This window comes from Pseudophryne corroboree, chromosome 9 (genome assembly GCF_028390025.1).
Source record: "Pseudophryne corroboree isolate aPseCor3 chromosome 9, aPseCor3.hap2, whole genome shotgun sequence".
In the NCBI taxonomy this organism is placed as follows: Eukaryota; Metazoa; Chordata; class Amphibia; order Anura; family Myobatrachidae; genus Pseudophryne; species Pseudophryne corroboree.
This window is the reverse complement of record NC_086452.1, coordinates 243,614,473-243,627,307: the sequence shown is the minus strand read 5'-3', so window position 1 is coordinate 243,627,307 and position 12,835 is coordinate 243,614,473.

Genomic DNA, 12,835 nt, shown 5'->3' with positions numbered 1-12,835 from the left:
AATAAGCATCTATAAAATGGTTGATGATTACTTTAATGATAATGTATAAAAAAGTATCCCACACAGTCACTTTGAGTGCTGGGAGGAAATAAAGGCAATTTGGATCCCCTTGTACAATCTAGCTATGGTTTACTTAAGCTGCTCACCCTCCAGTGTGCATTAGGAAAGAGTGTTTAGCACAGCCAGGAACCTTGTAAGCTATATGTGTAGGAGGATACTTCCAAAAAATTTGGAAAAACTGATCACCAAAACAAATTACAAATTATACAGTATGAGAAATACCTTTGCCACCAATTACAGAGACTGTTGGCTTAAAGCCTATTAGTAGTTTGGATTAACCAAACAACCAAGTTGTATTATTTTGTGGGGGTGCAACAGACCAAATACTTCAGCCACAAAAGTGTCAGTCTCTGTTACTGAAGTTACTTCATTTGTTTAACTGTACATGTCCTTTTAATTATACAACATAAGGGTGGGTAGTTGAGCCAGTGAGTATTCCATCTTGAATCACAAATCAAAATCATATTAATACAAAGCAAAATTTTGACAGCACAAAGACAAGGTACATTACAAGTCTCCATGTGATTTTCACTGCTATACTCCCATAGAATGAATGTGAGTAATGATGGCAACAGCAAGATGTATACATTATTATGGAAAATAAAGAAGTCAGCAGATTCTCTCAGCCAATCCAAATGTATGAAAATACTAACAGATGCCATCTGTTAATGAGATTCTATTTTATATTTCTCCTAATTGACTATGGGCCTTATTTAGCTTTGGTTGCAGTTTTGGTAAAATAACAAAACTGCAACTGGCTGCGATCACATGCTGGGGGCCACCAAGCACAGGGTATGGCCGACCAGCATGCTAATGGCTGGCAGCATTGTAATCGCAATGCAATTGTGATCGCAATACTGATTTGTAGATGACCCCCTGCCTCTGCAGCCAGGCTGTGAAGGCAGGCACAGGGCAGCCATTTTTTCAGGTTGCAGGGACCGCATGTGACGCTGTCCTGAGCCTGCCCTCATTTCCCACACCTGCATAATGAAGAGTCGACACCCAGCAATGCCACGTTGATGCCCCATTCCACTCTGTGAATGCCTCTGCCTTTCAGTCGCATTCTCCCTGCCATGCACATGCAGAACGGGTCCTGCGCATGTGCACTGAGCCTTAATATGGGAAAATGCGATTGCATTGCAGATGCAGTGGATGATGAATGAGGTCCTATGATTTGTACAGATCATTTGAGTTTCTCATTTCAGTGTTTCCTCTCTCATTAGATGTTGATGTATCAACTCCAGTTTCTCAACTCTCGTCTGATGGTCACGGCAGCAACATGCATCTAATTTGTCTGTTATTAACTGCCATGCTTTCTGTCATTGCTATGTCATTATGTTTCATAGATGTGCTGTATTATTTTTTTAACTACCATGTGTTGGTGGTCGAAATTGACTGGAAATGAATGTTATTGATGTTAATAATAGTGTACGAACAAAAAACGGTCCAAATTCATGATTTAGTCTGCACAGTTATATGGATTTGCCATAAATCTTGCCAAAAAATCTGCCTTCTCCCATTCTGAGTTCAATTAGAATAGGCAGCATACTGTACATCAAAAAAGGTTCTAAGTGGTAGTTGTGAGAAGCTGCTCAAAGAATAACAGTCAGTTATGAATGGATCATACAGTATTCCCAGGTATTATATCAACTAAACAATCATATGTTTATGGCTGCATTTTCTCTGTCCAGATAAAATACTAAAAAGACCTGTGCTATGAAGTGTACATCAAAGGAAAAAAAAATTCTAATAATAAAAATAATAATAATAATAATAATAATAATAAATAAATAAAATAAAAAAATAAAAAAATAAAAATATATATATATATATATATATATAGAGAGAGAGAGAGAGAGTCCTCAACAGCGGCACACAGGAAACGATCACAGTGACACTTAAATAGATGTCATCGTTTCAAACCTTTAATGGTTTTTCATCAGGATACATATTGAAACAAACATAAGTGACTTACCTATATACCCGCCACCATACACGTGTGGGTCCCACTCACCGGCACCAGATGCAGCTTCCGGAGTTGGGCGCCCGCCTATGACGTCATCGCATCTCCGTGCGCTTGTTGTCATGGCAATGAATACACCACTGTGACAATATACTGAAATAAAGCATAAGCATACACATAAACAAACTGAGAGATTAATCACTTAATCCAAAGGCACAAATTTATACAAAGCTACTGGATGGATTCATTATTAGTTAGTATAAAGGCTGGAATAACCATATCAACCTATATTTTAAATATAGTCGTAATAATATATATATTCATCCTATATTTGACAAATCAAGCTATGTAATCATTCGTGCATACAGATCATATACTAGAGGACTAGAGTTTAGGTCCAAACTATATATACATGATAAATCATTTATAACGATCAGTAATGAAATTAATTTAATTAATTGAAGCAAGATAACGGGAGCATCTTGTTTAAACCCCTTGGTGCTATTACATCTAATTTATTAATCCAAAAGGATTCTTTCCTGAGAAGTAATTTACCACGGTCACCCCCTCTGCGTAGAGGAGGGACATGATCAATCATGCGATATTTCAAACTGGTCAGGCTATGTTTAGCTTCAAAAAAATGCCTCGCCACTGGTTGGTCTTTTATACCACCTGCCAATGCCGCCCTGATTGCCGACCGATGAAGGGTCATACGTTCCTTGAATTTCCTTATTGTATTACCTATGTATGATAGTCCACAAGGACAAATCAATTGATATATTACATAGGTACTCTCACATGTCAAACGGTATCTAATAAAATATTTTTTACCAGAATGTGGGTGAAAGAACGAGTCACCTGATAACAAGAATCCACATGTAGTACAGGAACATTTGAAACAGACATTTTTTGGCCTGGGGTAAAAATGTTTTTACAGTAGTTGGAACTAGACTGGGTAGATCTGTTTTAACAAGAATATCCCTAAATTTATTCCCACAAGAATAAAAATGCTTAAGAGAATGATCAGGTATCCCCACTTCACGATCACTCTTAACTATAGGCCGTCATTTTCTAGAGATCTGGTTAGTAGTAGATGATCCTACATTAAATTTATTAACCCATATCAGCTTGTTAGATTTAGTTACAGTCTCTCTCTTTTTAAGGAGGTCTTCTCTATTTAACAAAGGATTTTATTTTTTATATCTATCAGATGTTTACGTTTATATCCTCGTGCTGCAAATTTATCAATAAGTAGGTCCATCTGGATCATGGCTGTTTCAGGGTTGGAGTTAATTCTATAGATACGAATCATTTGGGAATAAGGCAATCCCATTTTTAATGACCTAGGAGGACAACTGCTGAAATGTAGCACTGAATTCCGATCAGTGTCTTTTACGTACACTGTAGTGGAGATTGGCTCATGGTGCAGGTGAGTTTCACTGGAGAATCAGAATTATTGTGATCCTCCACAAATGAAAATCGCTAGCTTTTTTTCTTTCTGCATGCGGTGTGTCTGAGTGACTATTTCAGATCAAAACAGATTCCACGGGGGTGTAAAAAACTGCCCAACTATAGGTAGATATGATCCTACATTCTGCCAAAAGTGGACTGGCATTATGAATAAATGCTCTTTTGATCTGATACTTCTTGTTATTGAACAATCTAAAAAGGAGGAATCACGTCTGAAAGAAAAAATCTCCACTTTTGAGGATCTCTATTTGGAGACAATACAGTCGGAGAAAGATCAGGACTGGATCAATAAATTGAACCAACAAGTAGCATTACATAAAAAAGATCTGATTAAATTTAAAAGGGAAAGCTCACAAAAGTTAAGCAGGACTATGAAAATCATCAAGTCTATCAATGGCTTTCTGGTGGTAGAGGCCAAAATACTAACATAACTGAGCGTAAAAAGACTTTTTTTAGGAGGAATAGATTCCCGGCAAAATTGGATACGGATTCATCTCAAGATCCCAGTTCTTCTAGAAGTGATTCAGACACACCGGGACCATCTACTTCAAGAAAACGTGGACAAAAAATCCCTTTAGGGGTAACTACCCGGACCAAAGCAGGCGCAGGAAATTCAACCGACGCGGTAGGCAAGGAAGGAGAAACAGGGGCTGGAAGCAAGCCACCAACCAACAACAAAACAAGAAGAAATGATTTTTAATTTATCATCATACGATTTGAGTGATATAGAAAAGCAGGTGTTGACAAAAGGATTATCTTTTATTCCATCAGTCCCCTTTGATGATTTAAGGTGGAAGATTGAAAAACATCAGTTACAACGAAGTCTAAAATTAAGAGAGTTCTTTAATAAAAATAAAAACACGACTGTCATCCAGGATGGTAGAAATCCTGTTTTTCCGGAAAAATTAAAACCCTGACCCTAATTCATCTAATGCCTCTATCAGAACTTTTATGAGATTACTTGATGCAGAATCGTCGGAAAATCTGGCTAAATTGCCTTATCATAATAATCTCACAAAGGAACAGCAACTTGCACTCCACTCTTTGTCAAATAACCAGTTAATTATCCGTCCAGCGGATAAAGGCGGTGGCATCATTCTACAAGATGTGGATGATTATAGAAAAGAGATTCATAGGTATTTAAGTGATCAGCATGTTTATGTTAAACTTAGGGGTGACCCAACTGTCAAATTTAGGAAAGATCTGATGGAGGTTCTGTTGTCGGCATGTGATTCTAATCTTATTTCATCTGAGATGACGGAAGTAATGATTCCTGAGTTCCCTATTACCCCGATTTTGTATACGTTACCTAAAATACACAAGGGTATTAATCCCCCTTCCGGTCGTCCCATCATCTCAGCCCGTGGTTCTTTGTTACAGCCTACTGCCGTTTTTGTTGATTCCATATTACAGCCAATTGTACAGGGACACAAGCATTTTCTTTTGGATACAACATCTCTTTTGAATAAGCTTTTGCAACTACCTCCTCTTCCAGATGAATTGTGGCTGATCACGGCCGATGTGTCAAGCCTATACACGGTTATTCCGCATTGTGATGGTTTAGCAGCGACCAGAATATTATTAAGTAATAATGGTACATTTGATGTTGCCCATGTTGATATCTTAATTAATATGCTTGAGATTCTTTTGACAAGAAATTTCTTCATGGTTGAGGGCATATACTATTTGCAGACGACCGGTTGCGCAATGGGTTCTGCCATGGCTCCGGCATATGCAAATACGTATATGTTCGCTATAGAAGATGAGATCTTCTTTAAGGATGCTGAAATTACGTCTAAGGTATTTTTCTATACTCGTTTCATAGACGATTTGTTAATTTTCTGGAGTGGCACTAGAGATGAGTTCATGAGGGTTGTGGAGGATCACAATAATTCTGATTCTCCAGTGAAATTTACCTGCACCATGAGCCAATCAAGCGTCAATTTTCTTGATGGTAAACAGAAATTGGTAAACAGGATGGAAGAATTTCCACTACAGTGTACATAAAAGACACTGATCGGAATTCAATGCTACATTTCAGCAGTTGTCATCCTAGGTCATTAAAATGGGATTGCCTTATTCCCAAATGATTCGTATCTATAGAATTAACTCCAACCCTGAAACAGCCATGATCCAGATGGACCTACTTATTAATAAATTTGCAGCACGAGTATATTAACGTAAACATCTGATAGATATAAAAAATAAAATCCTTTTGTTAAATAGAGAAGACCTCCTTAAAAAGAGAGAGACTGTAACTAAATCTAACAAGCTGATATGGGTTAATAAATTTAATGTAGGATCATCTACTACTAACCAGATCTCTAGAAAATGATGGCCTATAGTTAAGAGTGATCGTGAAGTGGGGATCCCTAATCATTCTCTTATGCATTGTTATTCTCGTGGGAATAACCTTATGGATATTCTTGTTAAAACAGATCTACCCAGTCTAGTTCCAACTACTGTAAAAACATTTTTACCCCAGGCCAAAAATGGCTGTTTCAAATGTTCCTGTACTACATGTGGATTCTTGTTATCAGGTGACTCGTTCTTTCACCCACATTCTGGTAAAAAATATTTTATTAGATACCGTTTGACATGTGAGAGTACCTATGTAATATATCAATTGATTGTCCTTGTGGACTATCAGACATAGGTAAGACAATAAGGAAATTCAAGGAACGTATGACCCTTCATCGGTCGGCAATCAGGGCGGCATTGGCAGGTGGTATAAAAGACCAACCAGTGGCGAGGCATTTTTTTGAAGCTAAACATAGCCTGACCAGTTTGAAATATCGCATGATTGATCATGTCCCTCCTCTACGCAGAGGGGGTGACTGTGGTAAATTACTTCTCAGGAAAGAATCCTTTTGGATTAATAAATTAGATGTAATAGCACCAAGGGGTTTAAACAAGATGCTCCCGTTATCTTGCTTCAATTAATTAAATAAATTTCATTACTGATCGTTACAAATGATTTATCATGTAAATATAGTTTGGACCTAATCTCTAGTCCTCTAGTATATGATCTGTATGCACGAATGATTACATAGCTTGATTTGTCAAATATAGGATGAATATATATATTATTATGACTATATTTAAAATATAGGTTGATATGGTTATTCCAGCCTTTATACTAACTAATAATGAATCCATCCAGTAGCTTTGTATAGATTTGTGCCTTTGGATTAAGTGATTAATCTCTCAGTTTGTTTATGTGTATGCTTATGCTTTATTTCAGTATATTGTCACAGTGGTGTATGACAACAAGCGCACGGAGGTGCGATGACATCATAGGCGGGCGCCCGACTCCGGAAGCTGCATCTGGCGCCGGTGAGCAGGACCCACACGTGTATGGTGGCGGGTATATAGGTAAGTCACTTATGTTTGTTTCAATATGTATCCTGACGAAAAACCATTAAAGGTTTAAAACGTTGACATCTATTTAAGTGTCACTGTGATCGTGTCCTGTGTGCCGCTGTTGAGGACTCTATATCTACTGCTGCCATGCAGTTATGAGGGCACTGGACCAAGTTCTTCTGACTATTTATGGGAGTGCCGAGTCTCTGTCTGACTATATATATATATATATATATATATATATATATTAGAGATGAGCGGGTTCGGTTCCTCGGAATCCGAACCCCCCCGAACTTCACGCTTTTTACACGGGTCCGAGGCAGACTCGGGTCTTCCCGCCTTGCTCGGCTAACCCGAGCGCGCCCGAACGTCATCATCCCGCTGTCGGATTCTCGCGAGGCTCGTATTCTATCGCGAGACTCGGATTCTATATAAGGAGCCGCGCGTCGCCGCCATTTTCACACGTGCATTGAGATTGATAGGGAGAGGACGTGGCTGGCGTCCTCTCCGTTTAGATATAGAGTGAGACACTTGATTTACTGGAGCATTAGGAGTACTCAGAGAGTGCAGAGTTTTGCTGATAATTATACTAGTGGTGACCACCAGTTTTATTTATTATTTAATATAATCCGTTCTCTGCCTGAAAAAAAACGATACACAGTCACATACCATATCTGTGCTCAGCCTCAGTGTGCTGCATGATAATACCATCTATGTATATCTGACTGTGCTGAGTAGTGCTCACTGCTCACACAGCTTAATTGTGGGGGAGACTGGGGAGCAGTTATAGCAGGAGTACATATTTAACAGTGCACACTTTTGCTGCCAGAGTGCCAGTGTGACTGACCAGCAGTGACCACCAGTATATTGTCTGCCTGAAAAAGTTAAACACTCATGTGGTGTTTTTTTTTTTATTCTATAAACGCATTCTGCTGACAGTGTCCAGCAGGTCCGTCATTCATTATATTTATATCTTCTTCATACTAGTAGTTTAGGAGTCTGCAGTGCTGACAGTGTCCAGCAGGTCCGTCATTATACAATATATACCTGTCCTGCAGTAGTGATATATATATATTTTTTATATCATTATCATCCAGTCTATACTAGCAGACGTGCAGTACGGTAGTCCACGGCTGTAGCTACCTCTGTGTCGGCAGTCGCTCGTCCATAATTGTATACCTACCTGTGGTGGGTTTTTTTTTTCTATCTTCTTCATACTAGTAGTTTAGGAGTCTGCAGTGCTGACAGTTTCCAGCAGGTCCGTCATTATACAATATATACCTGTCCTGCAGTAGTGATATATATATATATATATTTTATATCATTATCATCCAGTCTATACTAGCAGACGCAGTACGGTAGTCCACGGCTGTAGCTACCTCTGTGTCGGCAGTCGCTCGTCCATAATTGTATACCTACCTGTGGTGGTTTTTTTTTTCTATCTTCTTCATACTAGTAGTTTAGGAGTCTGCAGTGCTGACAGTGTCCAGCAGGTCCGTCATTATACAATATATACATGTCCTGCAGTAGTGATATATATATATATTTTTTATATCATTATCATCCAGTCTATACTAGCAGACGCGCAGTACGGTAGTCCACGGCTGTAGCTACCTCTGTGTCGGCAGTTGCTCGTCCATAATTGTATACCTACCTGTGGTGGTTTTTTTTTTCTATCTTCTTCATACTAGTAGTTTAGGAGTCTGCAGTGCTGACAGTGTCCAGCAGGTCCGTCATTATACAATATATACCTGTCCTGCAGTAGTGATATATATATATATTTTTTATATCATTATCATCCAGTCTATACTAGCAGACGCGCAGTACGGTAGTCCACGGCTGTAGCTACCTCTGTGTCGGCAGTCGCTCGTCCATAATTGTATACCTACCTGTGGTGGGGTTTTTTTTTCTATCTTCTTCATACTAGTAGTTTAGGAGTCTGCAGTGCTGACAGTGTCCATCAGGTCCGTCATTATACAATATATACCTGTCCTGCAGTAGTGATATATATATATTTTTTATATCATTATCATCCAGTCTATACTAGCAGACGCGCAGTATGGTAGTCCACGGCTGTAGCTACCTCTGTGTCGGCAGTCGCTCGTCCATAATTGTATACCTACCTGTGGTGGTTTTTTTTTTTCTATCTTCTTCATACTAGTAGTTTAGGAGTCTGCAGTACTGACAGTGTCCAGCAGGTCCGTCATTATACAATATATACCTGTCCTGCAGTAGTGATATATATATATTTTTATATCATTATCATCCAGTCTATACTAGCAGACGCAGTACGGTAGTCCACGGCTGTAGCTACCTCTGTGTCGGTAGTCGCTCGTCCATAATTGTATACCTACCTGTGGTGGGTTTTTTTTTTCCATCTTCTTCATACTAGTAGTTTAGGAGTCTGCAGTGCTGACAGTGTCCAGCAGGTCCGTCATTATACAATATATACCTGTCCTGCAGTAGTGATATATATATATATATTTTTTATATCATTATCATCCAGTCTATACTAGCAGACGCAGTACGGTAGTCCACGGCTGTAGCTACCTCTGTGTCGGCAGTCGCTCGTCCATAATTGTATACCTACCTGTGGTGGTTTTTTTTTTCCATCTTCTTCATACTAGTAGTTTAGGAGTCTGCAGTGCTTACAGTGTCCAGCAGGTCCGTCATTATACAATATATACCTGTCCTGCAGTAGTGAGATATATATATTTTTTATATCATTATCATCCAGTCTATACTAGCATACGCAGTACGGTAGTCCACGGCTGTAGCTACCTCTGTGTCGGCAGTCGCTCGTCCATAATTGTATACCTACCTGTGGTGGGTTTTTTTTTTCCCATCTTCTTCATACTAGTAGTTTAGGAGTCTGCAGTGCTGACAGTGTCCAGCAGGTCCATCATTATACAATATATACCTGTCCTGCAGTAGTGATATATATATATTTTTTATATCATTATCATCCAGTCTATACTAGCAGACGCAGTACGGTAGTCCACGGCTGTAGCTACCTCTGTGTCGGCAGTCGCTCGTCATCCATAAGTATACTAGTATCCATCCATCTCCATTGTTTACCTGAGGTGCCTTTTAGTTGTGCCTATTAAAATATGGAGAACAAAAATGTTGAGGTTCCAAAAATAGGGAAAGATCAAGATCCACTTCCACCTCGTGCTGAAGCTGCTGCCACTAGTCATGGCCGAGACGATGAAATGCCATCAACGTCGTCTGCCAAGGCCGATGCCCAATGTCATAGTACAGAGCATGTAAAATCCAAAACACAAAATATCAGTAAAAAAAGGACTCAAAAATCTAAAATAAAATCGTCGGAGGAGAAGTGTAAACTTGCCAATATGCCATTTACCATACGGAGTGGCAAGGAACGGCTGAGGCCCTGGCCTATGTTCATGGCTAGTGGTTCAGCTTCACATGAGGATGGAAGCACTCAGCCTCTCGCTAGAAAAATGAAAAGACTTAAGCTGGCAAAAGCACAGCAAAGAACTGTGCGTTCTTCGAAAACACAAATCCACAAGGAGAGTCCAATTGTGTCGGTTGCGATGCCTGACCTTCCCAACACTGGACGTGAAGAGCATGCGCCTTCCACCATTTGCACGCCCCCTGCAAGTGCTGGAAGGAGCACCCGCAGTCCAGTTCCTGATAGTCAGATTGAAGATGTCAGTGTTGAAGTACACCAGGATGAGGAGGATATGGGTGTTGCTGGCGCTGGGGAGGAAATTGACCAGGAGGATTCTGATGGTGAGGTGGTTTGTCAGGCACCCGGGGAGACACCTGTTGTCCGTGGGAGGAATATGGCCATTGACATGCGTGGTGAAAATACCAAAAAAATCAGCTCTTCGGTGTGGAAGTATTTCAACAGAAATGCGGACAACATTTGTCAAGCCGTGTGTTGCCTTTGTCAAGCTGTAATAAGTAGGGGTAAGGACGTTAACCACCTCGGAACATCCTCCCTTATACGTCACCTGCAGCGCATTCATCATAAGTCAGTGACGAATTCAAAAACTTTGGGCGACAGCGGAAGCAGTCCACTGACCAGTAAATCCCTTCCTCTTGTAACCAAGCTCACGCAAACCACCCCACCAACTCCCTCAGTGTCAATTTCCTCCTTCCCCAGGAATGCCAATAGTCCTGCAGGCCATGTCACTGGCAATTCTGACGAGTCCTCTCCTGCCTGGGATTCCTCCGATGCATCCTTGCGTGTAACGCCTACTGCTGCTGGCGCTGCTGTTGTTGCTGCTGGGAGTCGATGGTCATCCCAGAGGGGAAGTCGTAAGACCACTTTTACTACTTCCACCAAGCAATTGACTGTCCAACAGTCCTTTGCGAGGAAGATGAAATATCACAGCAGTCATCCTGCTGCAAAGCGGATAACTGAGGCCTTGGCATCCTGGGCGGTGAGAAACGTGGTTCCGGTATCCATCATTACTGCAGAGGCAACTAGAGACTTGTTGGAGGTACTGTGTCCCCGGTACCAAATACCATCTAGGTTCCATTTCTCTAGGCAGGCGATACCGAAAATGTACACAGACCTCAGAAAAAGACTCACCAGTGTCCTAAAAAATGCAGTTGTACCCAATGTCCACTTAACCACGCACATGTGGACAAGTGGAGCAGGGCAGACTCAGGACTATATGACTGTGACAGCCCACTGGGTAGATGTATGGACTCCCGCCGCAAGAACAGCAGCGGCGGCACCAGTAGCAGCATCTCGCAAACGCCAGCTCTTTCCTAGGCAGGCTACGCTTTGTATCACCGCTTTCCAGAATACGCACACAGCTAAAAACCTCTTACGGCAACTGAGGAAGATCATCGCAGAATGGCTTATCCCAATTGGACTCTCCTGTGGATTTGTGGCATCTGACAACGCCAGCAATATTGTGTGTGCATTAAATATGGGCAAATTCCAGCACGTCCCATGTTTTGCACATACCTTGAATTTGGTGGTGCAGAATTATTTAAAAAACGAGAGGGGCGTGCAAGAGATGCTGTCGGTGGCCAGAAGAATTGCGGGACACTTTCGGCGTACAGGCACCACGTACAGAAGACTGGAGCAACACCAAAAACGCCTGAACCTGCCCTGCCATCATCTGAAGCAAGAAGTGGTAACGAGGTGGAATTCAACCCTCTATATGCTTCAGAGGTTGGAGGAGCAGCAAGAGGCCATTCAAGCCTATACAACTGAGCACGATATAGGAGGTGGAATGCACCTGTCTCAAGCGCAGTGGAAAATGATTTCAACGTTGTGCAAGGTTCTGCAACCTTTTGAACTTGCCACACGTGAAGTCAGTTCAGACACTGCCAGCCTGAGTCAGGTCATTCCCCTCATCAGGCTTTTGCAGAAGAAGCTGGAGACATTGAAGGAGGAGCTAACACAGAGCGATTCCGCTAGGCATGTGGGACTTGTGGATGGAGCCCTTAATTCGCTTAACAAGGATTCACGGGTGGTCAATCTGTTGAAATCAGAGCACTACATTTTGGCCACCGTGCTCGTTCCTAGATTTAAAACCTACCTCGGATCTCTCTTTCCGGCAGACACAAGTCTGCAGGGGTTCAAAGAACTGCTGGTGAGAAAATTGTCAAGTCAAGCGGAACGCGACCTGTCAACATCTCCTCCTTCACATTCTCCCGCAACTGGGGGTGCGAGGAAAATGCTCAGAATTCCGAGCCCACCCGCTGGCGGTGATGCAGGGCAGTCTGGAGCGACTGCTGATGCTGACATCTGGTCCGGACTGAAGGACCTGCCAACGATTACGGACATGTTGTCTACTGTCACTGCGTATGATTCTCTCCCCATTGAAAGAATGGTGGAGGATTATATGACTGACCGCATCCAAGTAGGCACGTCAGACAGTCCGTACGTATACTGGCAGGAAAAAGAGGCAATTTGGAGGCCCTTGCACAAACTGGCTTTATTCTACCTAAGTTGCCCTCCCACAAGTGTGTACTCCGAAAGAGTGTTTA